Here is a 16,930-nt window from a genome sequence, read left to right on the forward strand (position 1 = left end):
GCTGATGCTGTAAAGAGTGGACTGCAGCATGAATTTAGTGAACAACATGAGGTGTCAAGTGCCCCACAGGTGGGTTATGCTGATTTGTTGAAAAGAGGCCATCACAGTGATGTGGCAGGACCATCTCATGCAGAAAGAGTGAACTTTGAAAACCAGCCCTCTGTAACACATGTCTGTGCATCTCACAGCCAGGCACATCCTAAATATGGAGACTCCAGAAACCACCAGTGCACATGTAACTCACTCACATTTCTTGCATTCCTTCATGAGAATGAAAACATGACTACAGCTGACCTTAATCTGGTCTTGGATAAAGGTGATGTGATGTACAAAGAGGCAAAGAAAAGATTCCCCAAGAGTATTCATTTGGCAACCGATGAGCTGCCAGACAAAGTTTATGCTCGCAGGTCTATGTATCATGTCGACATGACACAGCCTTCCCGGTATGGGACATTTGAAGAACCTCCAGAGGAAGCAGTAGATACCTTTCTCAGCTTAGAAGCAGGACTGAGCTGCCTGTTGTCAGATGTGCATTATGCCTTACTGATTATGAGTGGATTGTGTATTGCAGTGTTCAGATCCACATCAGGCGAATATGGGTTCTTTGACCCACACTCCAGAACACCCAGTGGTCTTTCTCTACTACTACAGTCACGTAATCGTGGTACAGCTGTGATGCTGAAATTTACACTCCTCAGTGACATGATTAAGAGGCTACAAGATTCTTATCAAATGATGGAGATATCACCCTCTTGTAACTATGAGCTGAAGCCTGTGCAGTTCTACAGTATGAGCACAGTCAACCTGAGTGATACTATCACAGACACAGTCTGCAGACCAACAGCTGCCACTGCTGTGGCATCTACTCACGCTGATACAACTGTTGATGAAGCAAACCCCTCTACTCCAAGGAGAAACACAACCACTGGTCTGACTGAGAACATCTTTTGTCAAATGTCCATTTTATACGCCACTGGTGAAACAAAAGAAGTCCACATGACTCAGTTCACATCATATGAAGATCAGAATGAACCTCCTAATATACCAACTGAAGAACTATGCAGTGAATTTAATTTCTTTCCATCGAATGATGCTTTTTCATGTCAATCAAATGCTGCAATAAAAATGTTGCTGCCTGTGATCTTTCTGATATAGTTTTACAAAAACTGAAAAAGTTAATAAACAACAAAGGCACAAAATGAAAAGAAGATTAATGGCATCAGAGAAACCCAGAAATCAGAGAAAAGAAAACCAAAAAGGAAAGAACGACAAAAATATGCTTCAAATAAAGAGTACAAAGAAAAGAAAAAATCTTGCACAAGCGAGGCATATAAAAACAATCCTGAAGTTAGACAGAAACAACAACGGTATGTTAAAAGACGTTACTGTGAGAATGCAGAATTCAGACAGAAACAACAACAGTATGTTAAAAGGCGTTACTGTGAGAATGCAGAATTCAGACAGAAACAGCAACAGTATGTTAAAAGACGTTACTATGAGAATGGAGAATTCAGACAGAAACAGCAACAGTATGTTAAAAGGCGTTACAGTGAGAATGCTAAAGTTAGACAGAAACAAAAACAATATATTAAAAGACGTTACTATGAGAATACTGATTTCAGAGAGGAGAAAAAAGCTATATCACTAAAAGGTATCGAGAAAGCCCAGAATTCAGAGAGACAGAGATCTCGAGTGACTCAGCGTTATGCACGTGACAACGCATTCAGAGCAAGACACAAACAACTAATGAAACAACTAATGCGAGACAGGTATCAAAGTAATCTTGCATTCAGGATTATGCACAACATGAGATGTGCCATGAAAATAAAAAGGAAATACAGATGGGTGAACAGACAAACCCAAGAGAGTGACAACAGTGTGATCAATGAGGCCATATCTGTGTTCAAATCACATATCAAAGTTGGACCATCATACCCATGTACTGTATGTTTCAAGGCTTCATTTCCAAACCAAGTACGACCCTGCATAAGGTCAAATTATGTCAAAACCCACATGTGGTTGCAACATGTTTGACAGGAAGGTTTGTTCATGTTTGTGATGAAAACTGCAGAAATGAGCAGTGCAATGTGCCTGATGAGAGAAAAGAGAGTGGATTTGTCACACCTGCCACAATCATCTTAAAAATGGATCCATGCCAGTACTTGCTGTTGCCAATAAACTGGATCTTGCTGATATTCCAGCTGAACTGTCTGATCTCAACATCCTGGAGAGGCATCTCATAGCCAAGTGCATACCATTTGCCAAGATTATTCCTCTTCCCAAAGGCAGACAGAGAGCAATTAGAGGAAATGTGGTCTGTGTCCCATCAGAGGTACAGGAAACTGTTGAAGCATTGCCTCGATTAAGAATTAATTCTCAGGTCATGAGAGTAAAACTGAAGAGACGCTTGTCGTACAAAGGTCATCAGCTGTTTCAGACTGTAAGCTGGTCTAAACTTGTGCAAGCACTGCATAAACTCAAGCAGATTCATCCACAGTATAAGGATGTGAGCATCAGAGATGATGCTGAGCTGTGTGATCCAACACTTCCTGATGAAGATGATGAGGATGATGATGATGAAAACATGAATGAGGACGATTATGATGAGGCTGATTTAATGGAAATTGACAGCTGTGAGAAAAATGCACTATGTGAAGCACAAATAAAAATGAACAGGATATTGACATGTTATCCTGTGATGGTGAACAACCACATGAGCAGATGAGAGATGATTCAGAGCAAGAAGATGGACTGACTAATGGTGGTTTTGCACTCGAGTCCTGTTTGCAGCCCCCTGATGTGGCTGAGGAGATATTATGTTTCAGTGAAGGAATCTACTCTGTTGCTCCTGCAGAGAGAAACAATCCAATAAGTTTTTTCAAAACACCTAAACTGGAGGCCATGGCCTTCCCTGTGCAGTTTCCTACAGGCCAAAACACACTTGATGAAAGAAGGCTGATCAAAGTATCCCCCAGTGGGTATTTCAAATCAAGACTTTTCTGCATTGATGATCGTTTTGCCAAAGACACAAACTATTTGTTCTTGCACAGTTTGTGACTGAAATACACTTGGCTACTTCCAGCATGACAATCCAGTTAAGGAAGGCAAAGCCTCTGACCAGAGATGGGAGAAAAATAACCTCAGGCATGTTACAAGATAAACATGAGGTGGAGAAACTGGTGCGAAATAAAGATGCAGTGAGATTCATGCAGCCTCTGAGAGGAACCCCAGCCTATTGGGAGAAAACAACAAGAGATCTTTTGCCATGATCAGACAGTTGGGAACTCCCACGTTCTTTTGCACATTTTCAGCTGCTGAAATGCGCTGGCCTGAAGTGATTGAAGCAATAACAAGGCAGCAAGGTGAACAAGTGAACTTTGAAGGACTCGACTGGTCAGCAAAGTGTGACATCCTGAGAAGCAATCCTGTCACAACAATGCGCATGTTTGACAAGAGAGTTGAAGCATTATTCAGAGATTTACTCTTATCTCCTGCAGAGCCACTTGGCAAAGTCATTGACTACTTTTACAGAGTCGAGTTTCAGCACAGAGGAAGCCCACACATACACTGCCTCCTGTGGGTAGAAGGTGCTCCTGTGTTTGAGGAGGATGATGAGCAAACTGTTGTGGATTTTATAAACAAATACATCACAGCTCAGCTGCCTGATCCACATAAACAACCTGAACTTTACAAGAAAGTTACAGAAGTGCAAAAAAACATAGTAAGAACCACACAAAGACGTGCTTTTAGGAGTTTAAGCTCCGGGTGCGTTTTGGTTTTCCCAAACCACCCTGCAATGACACAATGATCACAAGACCCAGTGAGGATGATGAACTGGAGGTAGAAACAGCAAAGAACAAGCTCAGACCACTGAACCAGCTACTGAATGAACCTGAAACTGCTTCCATGAGTTTAGAGCAGCTCTTGGCAAGATGCAAGTTGACGCATGCAGAATATGAGCGATACCTGAATAAAATGAACACAAGGAGTACGATCATACTAAAGCGTGATCCAAAAGACTCTTGGATAAACAGCTATAATCCCATCTGCTTGAAGCCTGGAACAGTAATATCGACATAAGCTTTGTTCTAGATGCTTTCGGCGCAGCAAATTATTTAATGAAATATATCAAAAAAAAGAGGCGGGCTATCTGAGTACCTGAAAACTGTCATTGAGAACTCCCATAAGGACAGTGTAAATGAGTGCGATGAAATGAGAGCCGTCATGCAGGCATATTCAAAGAAGCGAGAGATCAGTGCGCAGGGTGTGTGTTGCTCGTGCATGTGGTCTTCACATGAAGCAATGTTCACGTGCTGTAATATTCATACCAACTGATGATAATCCAGTGAAAATGAGTCGTCCCCTGTCAGTTCTGGACAACACAACACCTGAGTCTTCCAATGTTTGGATGACATCTTTGAATGACAAATACAAAGCCAGACCTGAAACTCCAGAGTATGAGGAGATGTGCATGGCAGACTTTGCTGCTACTTGCAGGATTGTCTATGGCCAACAGACAAAAGGTAAAGATGTTTTGCCCTTCTCAATGAGATGGGATTTGTGCAAAGGCGCAAAAAATGATAAGCCTGCTGTCATCAGATTTCACCGCTGCTCACAAGAAAAACATCCAGAGCAATATTACGGAAGACTGCTTAAACTGTACCTTCCTCATCGTTCAGACCATGAACTGAAAACACCATCTTTGCCAACCTATCAGGCTTTCTATGGTGCTGGCTGTGTACAGCTACCAGGTACTGACCATCTTGAATACGTGCAACACATTGTCAAAAGAAACAGAGAAAAATATGAGAAAAACAGTGAGGAGATCGAGCGCTGTTGAGGAATATGAGCAGAACAGAGGTGTGACTGACGAATGGTGTAATCTGGCACCTGAATCAGATCTCGTAAGGTTGCCACTTGTTGAACAAGAAAGAGAGCAAGACAATGAAAATGAACAGGAAGATGTGCCCGACTACAGCCGTCAGGCTGATGCTTCAACAGAAGTCAGAGCCATCAGGGAACCCCTGCTATTGATCCCACATTGTTACGTCAGATGTTTCAGAATCTGAATAAGAAGCAAGCCTGCATATTTTATGCAGTTAGAGACTGGTGCATTAAAAGAGTCTGTGCTCTGAATGTGGAGCAGTTTTTCTTTTATATTAATGGTGGTGCTGGAACAGGAAAATCACATCTTATCAAATGCATCTACTCAGAAGCATCTAAGATACTGAGCAAAGTGCCCAGATATGCAGACGACGTTGATATATCAAAACCCACTGTCCTGTTAACTGCTTTCACTGGGACTGCAGCATTTAACATTTCTGGAACAACACTGCATTCTCTTCTCAAGCTCCCTAGAAGCTTAAAACCTCCCATTCAGGGACTTGGCAATCAGCTGGATGAAGTCAGATCAGAACTTTTGAATGCTGAAATAATCGTCATTGACGAAGTGTCTATGGTGTCAAGACATCTCTTTGCATATGTAGATGCAAGACTCAAACAGATCAAAGGGACTCGGAGACCCTTTGGAGGCATGTCAGTCATTGCTGTTGGAGACTTCTATCAGCTACCCCAGTGCGACAGTCTAAACCTCTCTGTGTGCACGACCCGTCCGAGATCGACCTGTGGCGGGAGCATTTTCAGATGATCACTCTGACTGAGATTATGCGTCAGAAAGATGATGTTGTCTTTGCTGAGATGCTGAACAGAATCCGTGTGAAAGGAAAGTTGGATGTGCTATGAAGCAGATAGAAATTTGTTGTCACAGGCCATAACTGAACCAGCCCGTTGTCCGACTGATGCGTTGCACATTTTTGCAACTAATAAAGAAGTGGATGCGCACAACTCTGCAACACTGGCTCTGCTCCATACTCATATCATTGACATCCATGCAGACGATTATAGAAAGGATCCTAGAACTGGCAGAATGGCACTACAAGACAGACCATTCAAAGGAGGTAAAAACGAGTTACCAGACACACTGAAAGTTGCAGAAGGAGCTCGTGTCATGCTCACCAGAAACATTGACATACAAAATGGTTTGGTTAATGGAGCTTTGGAAAACTACTTAGAGTAGTTCACTCTGAAAATGACCAACACATCATCAAGCTTGGACTTAAAATGGATAATGAGACATCTGGAAAGAATAACCGCACACCAGCAGACGACATGGTGTACATTGAGAGAGCAGAGGAGAATCTAAAGCAGAAAGGAGTGGTACGAAGACAGTTCCCAGTGAAGCTGGCCTTTGCATGTACAATACATAAGGTACAGGGTATGACAACCACATCAGCTGTTGTCTCTCTTAAGAGCATTTTTGAGCCCGGCATGGCCTACGTAGCTGTCAGCAGAGTGGCGTCTCTCAGTGGACTGTATCTTCTTGATATGGAGGAGAAAAAATATTCACCAACCCAGAAATCACTGCAGCGCTTGAGAACATGAGACAAGCCAACCTTGATGACATGATGCCTCTTCTACAAGTGAGACAAACACTGAGCAGGTCAGACGTTTTCACCATTGTTCATCATAACACAGAGGGACTGCCAGCTCACATTAATGACATCAAGAGTCACCATGAATTGTGTCTAGCAGATGTTTTGTGCCTAACAGAAACACACCTGCGGGCTCTCTTTTGTCGCAGAGAGTCTCCACTTGGAAAATTACAGTTTGTTCAAACGCAACAGACACCTGTCCTACACAAACTTTCCCCAGATGGCAAACAGAAGTGGTGGTGGAGTTGCTGTTTATGTGAAAAGTGACATTCAAGTGCATGAAAAACAGTACATCCATAATGTAACTGACCTTGAATTTCTGGCTTTAAAGGTTGAAGCACCAGTCAGTGCACTGATTGCAGTTGTGTACAGACCTCCAGACTACACTCTGAGGCCATTCCTGAAAAACCTGGTAAGCCTATTAGACTCATTAGAGATCATGGACTGTCATCCCATCATAGTGTGTGGTGATTTTAATGAGAATGTTTTATCCAGTGCAAACAAACCAATCCTGGAGCTGTTTGAGTCTAGGGGATATGCACAGGTCATCACTACCCCTACCACAGAGAAGAACACACTGCTTGACCTAATTTTCATTTCTCAGCCAGAGCGATGTCTCCATTCTGGAGTCATGAAGACCTACTATAGTTACCATGACCCTGTATACTGTGTATTGTCCTGTGATGATTCATGATCTAGATCTTTGACTACAGTAAGTAATTTCTATATTTTTGAATGACTTAAGAAAGTAGAGCGATATTTAAAAGTTGACTTAAGAAAAATGCCCTGCATTGCAGTATAATGTTTGAATTTTTTACATAAAATACAATTAAATGAATTAAATAATGATATCAGTAAAATATGACAATTTTATTTATTACAGAAAATCTAAAAATCAGTAATCTATGAATGTCAGAAAAATCAAATATAGCAGTTTAAAACGAACAGTGTAGGCATATCTCTCTGCAGCCAGGCTTCAAAATCCTGCCAGGCTGCCCCAGTCTCACTGTGGCTGGGAGGGAGGGAGGGTGGACCAGAGGATTGCCCACACAACAAATAAATGTTCAACAGCTTCTTCATTGTTTCTGAGAGAACAACACAGACTAACGTTTGCTTTTAAAAAAAAAAAAAAAAGAAAGAAAAAAAAAAAAAAAGAAAAACCTAATTACAGCAATAATGACAGTTAAGCCAGTTTATCTGTGCCTCTATTTTGAAATAATATTTACAAAAATGTTATTGATTTCAGTTTGTTATAATCTTTAAACTTTTTCAAAAGTATATGATTATATTTTTGAACAAATCTTACGATGAAACATACATTTTATGAGCTTTTATCATGTTTCAGCCAGTGCATTTATCAGGGTGGGTCTGGGTTGATAAATGCACTGGCTGATAACTGCACATTTCTGGCCAGAAATGTTTCAGCAGTGTTACATATGCACTACATATGTTACACTTGCTTTTTGTTACCAGCTGATACCCTACATTTGTATAGACATTGGATGGTGTGAGGCTGGGGAGTTGAGTGGAGTGGGTGGGTGGGAGTTGAGTGGGCAGGTATGGTGGGAGGTTGTTAGGCTTCTTTCTTTTTTTTTTTGTTAAGAGAGACACAGTCCTCCTGTGTCTTCTCCAAGCTTCACATGTACAATCCAACAGTGTGAAGCACATAGCAGCCAGAAACTGTAATGCCACAGATCAGAGAGGCTTCATCATCACCATCTTCGCCGACGATCAGAGCGTGAGACTTCACATCTAGAAGTCCTCCTTCTAGCTTGTCCCACAAGCAGTCGGTGAGATTTACTCACAACAAAAAGGGTTAATGACATTATTTCCATGAAAACGTATTAATTCTTTGTAAAGTGTTTAAATTGTGTTTTCACTTGACCTTAGGAGTGTTATTTTGAGTGTATTTTAATATCTGTACTCAGGTGTTTCCTCTGTGATCCATCCCTTCAGAGCTGAGACACTCAGGACTGAACAGACTGCACAGTTTCTGTGACCGAGCCTCCAAAACATCTTCTTTGAAACCACACATGATAGAAGGGCTTTATATTTGCAGCAGCACTACTAAAGGTATTCAGTTTATTACAGGATGTGTTTGTTTCTTAGGACCAGCTCCAAGCGCACACTACCTAACATATACACCTTTCTGTTCATTACAAACCAACTACTCTGGATCATATGGCCAGTTGGCAGGAATGTTGCTGCAGGAAAACATCCCTGGAGATCACCATCATTGCCAGACTGACTGTGCCTCCTCTGTGCAGTGTCAAGATCCTCCCTAAATGAGTGTGTAAGTTAACATTTTCATTATTTTATTCCCTTTGACAAGTATCACCGGTATTTACATTTACAACTACATATGTTCCTGTTTTCTGCTCTTCTTTTAAAGTCCTCAGCTATCCTGCTTCTGTGCTGCTTGCCACACATCAAACACTGGCGGATGACAGGGAGGATCCACTCTGAAGTCACTGGACATGATGAGGATCATATGGGACTTTATAGTTTCACAGAAACGTTGTGCTCTTTGATTACAGGTTTTAAATGGACATAATGACTGCCTCTCTCTGATCAACAGGCTAAAGGATTGTTTTCATTGTTAGAGCTCTGTACAATGTATGCTTATTTAATATTTCATCACAGAGCAAACCTTTATTTATTTAACATATTTTTATTTTGTTTTACTGTTGAATTAACTGTGGGATTTTTTTAAGTGGGCACTCAGGATGTCATATGACCAGAAATGTGGTAACTGGAATTCTACAGTATGTTAAAAAAATCTGCTAAGAACAAAACACACACAAAAACCCCCAAGAGAACTCAAATTGTTCCATGTAATCCAATCTAAAACATTTTAAACTGCTGAACAGCAACACAAACAGTGTTAAAGAAACAGTGTTAACAGAATAATTATGATGAGTTTGTACCAAAGTTTCAGGTCACATGGCACACCTAGTGTGTAGTGCGGGGTATCAGCTGGTAAGTATAGGTTTTTTCATATTTGTGTCCTTAGAGTTCAGATAGATAAAGCCTTGTGTATAATAATTAGTCATAACCACAACTCAAAGTCAGGGACTAACTAAATCTGTGACTTTGTGTCTGAGCCCAGGTTAAAACACTGTGTTAAAAAGCATTTAGTGGCATGGCTGAACAATGCTGTAAACTAATGATACTTATTTATCCATGTTCACAAAAAGGACTAATGTGTTTATTTGATTATTTTTATGTGTTAAACTGTGTCACCACCTTAGGCTTTCATTTGAGTTTACTCAAAATCTCTATACAGTTCTCTTTTACCACTGTGTGGACACTGTTTACAATAAAACATAAAAAGAATGAGTAATAAAAAGATGTGTAGACAGATCAGTAGATTAAGTAGACCAATAGAAACAGCTGTTCAGCCATGTTCTAAGAAACCAACACAATTTAAAAGGTTCAGGATTGTGGTTTTAAAAGTTGAATTTTCATGTATTTCATATGTTGCTTATTATTTTTATTTGGTTATTTAATTTAGTTATTTTTATTTATTCTCCTGTGAAGTGTTTAACAAAAATAGCTACTTTAATTTCAATTTTATTTGTTTATTATTTGGTAATTTGTTCTTTAAGAATCGAGTCTGTGCCAAAACTAAAGTTGAACAGACACATGACAGGATCAGATTATTAACACCTTAAAACATTGCAAACGTCTCTTTTTAAAATGATTTTTATTCTATTTCGAAAAAAAAACATTTGTTGAATTAATTTAAGTCCTTTTCAGAAAGAAGCTGTACAATATGACTTAAGATTTTTATGTTATTTTCTATGACATACAAAACAAATTGATGTACGTAATACCATTAAACATGATATACACATGTGTATATGTCTGAAAAACATTATGCTGTATATTAAAGCTTGTGTTTTCTCCAGAATGTTTGTTCATCTTTTCAGTTCAATTCAACAAATTTGTTTTTACATTTATTTTTATTATTTTTTTATGAATTAGAGATTTATAATACATAATTCCACTCTTTAAGTGATTAGAAGAATATGAACTTTTGTTATTCATTCAGAGGTTTTCTGACTAAATTTTCTTTTGTCATTACTCATCTTTTTCTAATTTATATTTTAAACATGTTCAGCTATTTTCCAACTTCTTCTGTGTGAAAATCAGCTTTCAAAAGTTCTGCACATTTGTTTTCAGGTTAAAGATTCTGTATTTTCCAGCTAATTCAACATTTTTAGCTTAATATTCAGCAATTAATTCATTTCAGTGCATACATTCAGATTCAAGCATTCACACTGCAGTTTCTTCAGAAAATGCACTTTCTAGTTTTACATGTAGTTGTTTTTTTTTTTCCTGTGTAATAATGTTCAACATTGCTATCAATACATTTTTCAAAAAAACCCTCTGCAAAATGGGTTCAAAAACATAAACAGCTGTGGGATACTGTTTGTCCGTGATTTGGAGAGCCCAGCGCGTGCTCCCGACGCAGGGAAAACTAATTCTGCAGGGAGACCTACCTCAGCACTTGTGCAGGTGAAACCAAAGGGAAGATATGCTTCACCTTATTTTCTAGTCTTTGGCTTAGAATGAAGTTGGTTTGGAAACATATTCAGCAATGCTTCATCTCCTGCTTTGCGTTTGTGTGGGCGCCCCGTGCTAGCAGTGTCCAAGCCTTGTTTTTGTTTTTGTTTTTTTTCCCTTTTCATGCCGCGCCCCCCCTGCAATAGCTCTGCGCCCCCCCTAGGGGGCGGGCCCCACACTTTGGGAACCACTGAATTAATGGGACCAAGTTCACCTCTTACCCCCGGTCCTGTTCACTGGCCTCATGGGAAGATCTTACATGAAACTTTTTTTGTGTGTGTGTGTGTGTATGTGTGCTTATAGAAGATCAAACTGTACTCATCATCTTAGAGGCTGAGTAGCCATGAATAAATGACTGCTACTCATTCCCTTTTGTGTGTCTGTCCTTCGTTCTGTGTGTCTGTAAAGATTTGATCAATTTTTTGACACTGCAACTGTTCATTAGAGACCCACAACATTTTACAGGTGTGTACCTGGGATATAAATGAAGGTCATGTTTTAAACATTGGGGCAAAAAGAAAAGGGTGCTCGAAGCAGCAGAAAAAGCAAGTTGCCCTTCCAATTTTACACTCTTGTCACACAGTCGTTTAATCTATGTGTAACTCCGGTGTTATAAACATATAATATTTTCCCTAGTGGATGTGAAAATTCACAGCTACTGCAGTCCCACCGCAAGACGGTCTGTAGCAAATCTCAAACTTAGTCCTGGTTGGTGTAGATTCAGCCATCTGTATTGAAAGACCATAACTCCAGAAGAGGGCGCTGTTGCTATGTGCTGGCTGTGTCGATTATTGCCATCATTTTGACTTTAGTAAAAGTACTGAGTGTTTAGCTTAACTGGTCAAATATGCTTAAAGGCAAATAACATTAACATCAGCCGTGACATTGTGCACCTTGTTAGCATCGATCCCTGCTGCTGTGGTTTAATTACCTGCGAATCAGCATATATGAAAGCCTAATTACAAAGGAATTATTTAAACTCTGTTCTCCTTTTTCATGCTACATCTTCAACAGCTGATTGGACCAGGACTAGAAAAAGACTTAGATCTGCTGCCTGCAAACTGTAAAAACATTAGCTTTCTACTGAAATTATGGATGACAGAATAAAAATACAATGAAGACTTTGGAGCTTTGGCAGCTCCAGCAAGACAATGAATCAAATTTCTATCTGGATAAGTGAGGTTATGACTAAATATAACATCCCTACTCTTTAGATGACAGTGTAATAGTTCACTGAGTTGGAAGGCAATTATTCAATGTCATAGATCATAACTGGAATTGATAGTGAAAGAACACTAGAGTGGATGGGAAGATCAGCATTTCTTTTTAATCAGCCACTATATCATAAAATGTGCTGCATAATGAAAAGAAGGCTACTGTCTAAATATTACCCTACAGAGAGTGTTAATAATTTAGGAACCTGTACACACTCATTTATATACCTTACTCTGACATGAAGGTGTATTTTAAAAAAAGCATTTCAGAAAAGATGCTATTGATTTCCTATGAGGGCTTCTGCCAACTAGATTAAGATCCAAATGATTCCTCACTGAAGAGCTGGAAGTCAGAACAAGAGAATCTTTATTTCATTTTCAGCTCAGCACCTTTAGCGAGCTTAAGTAAGTGATTCAGCGGGAGGAGGCTCTCTGAGGAGAAGACAATAACATTGAGTCACCTTGCTGCATTGTGAGCCTCTGGCAGGCAAGAGGCAGGATTCAGCAGCAGTAGCAGCAGAGAACATACTGCAGAGCTGCGCTGGTCTGCGCAGCAACTAAGTGTGTATTTGTTTGTGTAAATTAGCATGTATAGATGGATGTCTACATAGTGGGGATGATAATAAATCATAGCAAGGTCAAATAACAGCAATTGAGTTTGGCTACGAGATGATTACGCTGCAGTGCGTATGGTTTTTCAGCACTCTGTACCTGATTGTGCAGACTGGTTGAGGAATGCACAACAAGTTGAATCAAATGATGCCAAGTTTAAATGTAATATTTGGTGGTATTAATGATTAATATAGACACTGTTTTATTTCTTTCAGTTGCTGGTGTCTGCCTGACCTTTGTACAGTACAGAGGAAAGTTCCAAAATGCATCACATTTTTATTTGCAGTGAGCTTTAACTGGGTTGTAATGTTATAATATCATAACAGATATAATAGTAAATTTCATCATTCACACATTTTGTTTGTTTCTTGTACCTTTTCTAAAGTGGTCTTTCAATTTTTTTTCTTTGGACTTAATTTGCTTTTAAACTCATTTTCAGTCCTTCTACCTGACCATTTTCAGAGGAATGTTTATTTTGTTTGTTAAGCACAATGAAACTGACCTATGAATGACCTATAGCCAACTTTAAATTGTATATTTAGGCACTTTGTTACTAGCAGTAGAAGGATGGCTGTCAATACGCCATTCTTAAGGAAGGGAAACAGGGAGAAAATGCCGAGGTATGCCAAATTAAACAAAAACTGGGTTGGCAACAAGTCTTATGGAGTAATGAATCAAAATTTGAAATGGTTCAAATCCTCATCAATACGTATGGATGAGGTTAGCATGGAGGTCGAGTAGCGACTATCCACAGCCATTTGTAAAAGACAGTGGAGGTTATACTATGGTTTGGCACTATATTTCGGCCAGTGGTGTGGGAGATTTTGTCAAAGTTCTTGGAATTATGAAAAAAGTGCCATCAGATTTTCATCCACATAGGAATACCACCTGAAAAGTGTCTGCAACACACAAAACATCCAAAGAAGGGCCTTGAATGTCCTTCAGGAAGCCTGGAGAACTTTCCACCAAGACTACTTACAGAAATTTTAAGAGAAGTTGCCTAAGAGAGTTCAGGCTATGTTGTAAAAATTATGGTAGCCATACATAGACTTTCAAGCCAGTCAGAATTGCACAAACTCTTTTTTTGACATTTATACTGAATTAAAATTTGATGTTTGCACATGTTTCAATATATTGCTGCACCTATTTTTTTTTTCATTTTGGTAGCAAAATATAAAAAAGGAAGGAAGCTCAAAACTTTTTTACTGTATTATCTAAGTGTACATTTGTGAAAAATACTAATACCAATTCTTTCACTGAAATGGTTCCATGGCAGTAGATCTTATTTAGTCAATAATTAGATTATTACATCATATATGATCAGAAATCCTACAGATTAGAAATAGTTTATGACCACATTTAGTTTTACTTTTCTTTCATGTAGGTAAGAATTTGGGAGATTTTCAGTGAAACAGCTTCTGCACGGCTGATAAAGGCAAAGCTTTTGAGAAAATTTTATCCTCCACTATCTTTAAAAAGCTGTGCCTTGAACCACTGGGGAACAACAAAACCTCCCCAAAGTGAGTCAGAACCAGTTAAAGCACATGGTATTACGCAATGAGGGTCATAATAATGATGATACATTAGTATAAGAGAGCTTGGGATGATGAGATGAAACCGTGCTGCTTGTCTTGTTGTCTTTTGGTCAGCAAAATAGCTCCTGTGCCAACACCACTGTGACTTTGAACATTGCCTGCCCAGTGAAAATTTATGAGCAGCGGCGGTAAATTGGGCAGGTCTGTTTGATGCAGTGTAAGCATTATTGTAATGTGTCATGGTCAGAAAGGCTTTCTGTCCTTAAAGCTTGACTGCAGTGCCAGTGAAGGTGATGCGAGGCTGACAAACATCACCTAAAGCTTCCAGTACAATTAACGCAGGGACATAGATTCAACCTGACCTGCGGACATGTCAGTTCTCAGCACACATTTATATCCTCACGTTTCACTACCCGAGTCCTTTGTTTTCCCTTGGAAGAAAAATATCAAAATGTAAGCATTTATCTGTGCTTACTCTTATGTCACTTTGTGTAGTTTTTATGTGGTACTTCCAGGGTCATTCTTTCATAAAAGGGAAAAGACAGTTTCTATAAAATTTCAGCAGGAGTCATTTGATTGTCTTCTTGTTATCCTATATTAATGAAAAGGAGTTTTTTTGGCAAGAGACCTGAATCAATAGACAACTTCATCTACATTTGTATTATTTTTTATCGTTCATTGTAAAGATTGTTTTAAGAACATTTAAAAAAGAGGGGTTATTGCAATGTTTATTTATATGAAATTTCTATTAGTCCAAACTGGTGACGTTGGTCCAGCTTTTTTTAAAACAGCCTTACAGAAGACTCGTGGCATTTTCAAACGTTTACTTCATGACTCACACGCTGGACAGTTTTTTAAGCTGACAATTTAGACAAGCCCCAGAGCACCTAGCCCTGAAAATCTTTTAGTTATTTATTTTTTTCCCCTTGCTTGTGGTCAGCTTTTCCCTCTTATTTTGCTGCATTTTTCCCAAACTATTAATAATCTAGGTGGGATTGATGGTGGGAAAAATATTATTGCTTGGCCACCTGTTAGTAATGAGTGGTCAGATGAACAATAACTTGTTGTCTCAGCTGTCTCTGTAACGCAGCACATCCTTATTGAAGTGCATAGGCTACACTGTGTGTCAAACTAAGGAGCTTTATGGAGGCTAGCCTGGCTAACTCATTCCCTAGCCTGTCTTCTGATAGAACGATATGCTAGGATTGCCTGGTAACAACTAAAATCAATATTGTAGGGTAAAATAGGATTATTTAAATCTAGTTTGTTGTAGCTCAATCAGTGTGCAAAGTAAACATGCCCCATCTTGTGGCCATCCAATAATATCTCACAACTTAACTCATTCCCACTCCTTATTAACTCGTGGCCTCAGGTTATTGATCCTGTGCCTGTAAGCTGATAACTGCTGGCCATGCAAAAATATCTCATGGCCACCGACTGATACTTTTATCACCTATGTCACCAAAGCAGCTCTATATCAAAAAAGCAGATTAGAAACTGTTTAGGGATACTTTCCCCCTTCAGACAGCACATGCATTTGTGTTCTGCACAGAGCAAAACTCATGTAGAAAAGGAAAACCCATACTTGAGTAACACTCTGTGATGAACGCTTTTTTTTAACTGCAAAAATTTTAATTATAAGTTCATAAAAACATCAAATGTTTTGTGGTAAACATAATTATCCATGCCCCAACACACATGTAAACTCAGTCAGCAGCTGTAGTTTCTCTTGTGGCACTGTGCACGTGCACAGGCAGAGCAGATATACTAGAAAAGGGAAAGGCGTAGGAAGTTATTAGGAACTTCTTTTTCCAGTCTGCAAACTAATTAAGTTGTTAGCTGTTTGTTTTTTTCAAGTTTATATAGATTGTTGCTAATTTGCCACGATCGTCTAGGTCATGCTGGCTGTCCATGCTGTTTTTAGTAGTCTGACATCAGGCAGAATTGTCAACTCCTTACACTTTAATCTGGACTAAGCAAACAAAAAGGAGGATAGAAGAGTCAATCATGTTGACAATGCAGAGATAATATTAAATTTAAAAAAAATTGAGAACAATTATCTGAAAATAACAGAAGGAATGCCCAAAAACCCCACTGCTGTTATCTGCTGTCTGATTTTTGTGTTATCCGTTATATCAGGGGTGGGCAATTGATTTTCCCAAGGGGTCACACGGGAAACTGGGACTGTTATGGAGGGCCATGCCAATAAGCTGAACTCAATTCAGCCATCCACTCATCCATCCATTTTCTACCACTTATCTGACTTAGGGGCTGCAATAAGAAGAGACAAGATAATGTAAAGGTGGATTTAGAAAGGTTAAAACATAATAAAACACAGACAAAATAAAACCAAAGATGTAATTAAAAACAAATCAAATGTCCATATTGATTTTATTCCTTTATATGCTTATCGGTGTGGCCCTCCACAACAGTCCCAGTTTCTCATTTGGCCCATTGGGAAAATTCATTGCACACCCCTGATCTAGAGGATAACACAGTAATACTTAAT

General features: G+C 39.1%; 1 long non-coding RNA gene across 3 annotated transcripts; it reads left to right on the plus strand.

Annotated features, from left to right (window-relative positions):
- The first annotated feature begins 6,842 nt into the window (after positions 1–6,842).
- On the plus strand, positions 6,843–8,932 carry LOC116316274. 3 transcript variants are annotated; one of them, XR_005611580.1, is made up of 5 exons: positions 6,843–6,903; positions 6,987–7,203; positions 8,448–8,564; positions 8,681–8,784; positions 8,884–8,932. It is a non-coding gene; the product is annotated as an uncharacterized LOC116316274 (long non-coding RNA). The 3 variants fall into 3 exon arrangements; XR_005611537.1 differs by having other exon boundaries at positions 6,854–7,203; XR_005611558.1 differs by lacking the exons at positions 6,843–6,903; positions 6,987–7,203 and adding an exon at positions 8,221–8,281.
- Positions 8,933–16,930: the final 7,998 nt, after the last annotated feature.

Source organism: Oreochromis aureus, linkage group 1 (assembly GCF_013358895.1).
Source record: "Oreochromis aureus strain Israel breed Guangdong linkage group 1, ZZ_aureus, whole genome shotgun sequence".
Taxonomy (NCBI): domain Eukaryota; kingdom Metazoa; phylum Chordata; class Actinopteri; order Cichliformes; family Cichlidae; genus Oreochromis; species Oreochromis aureus.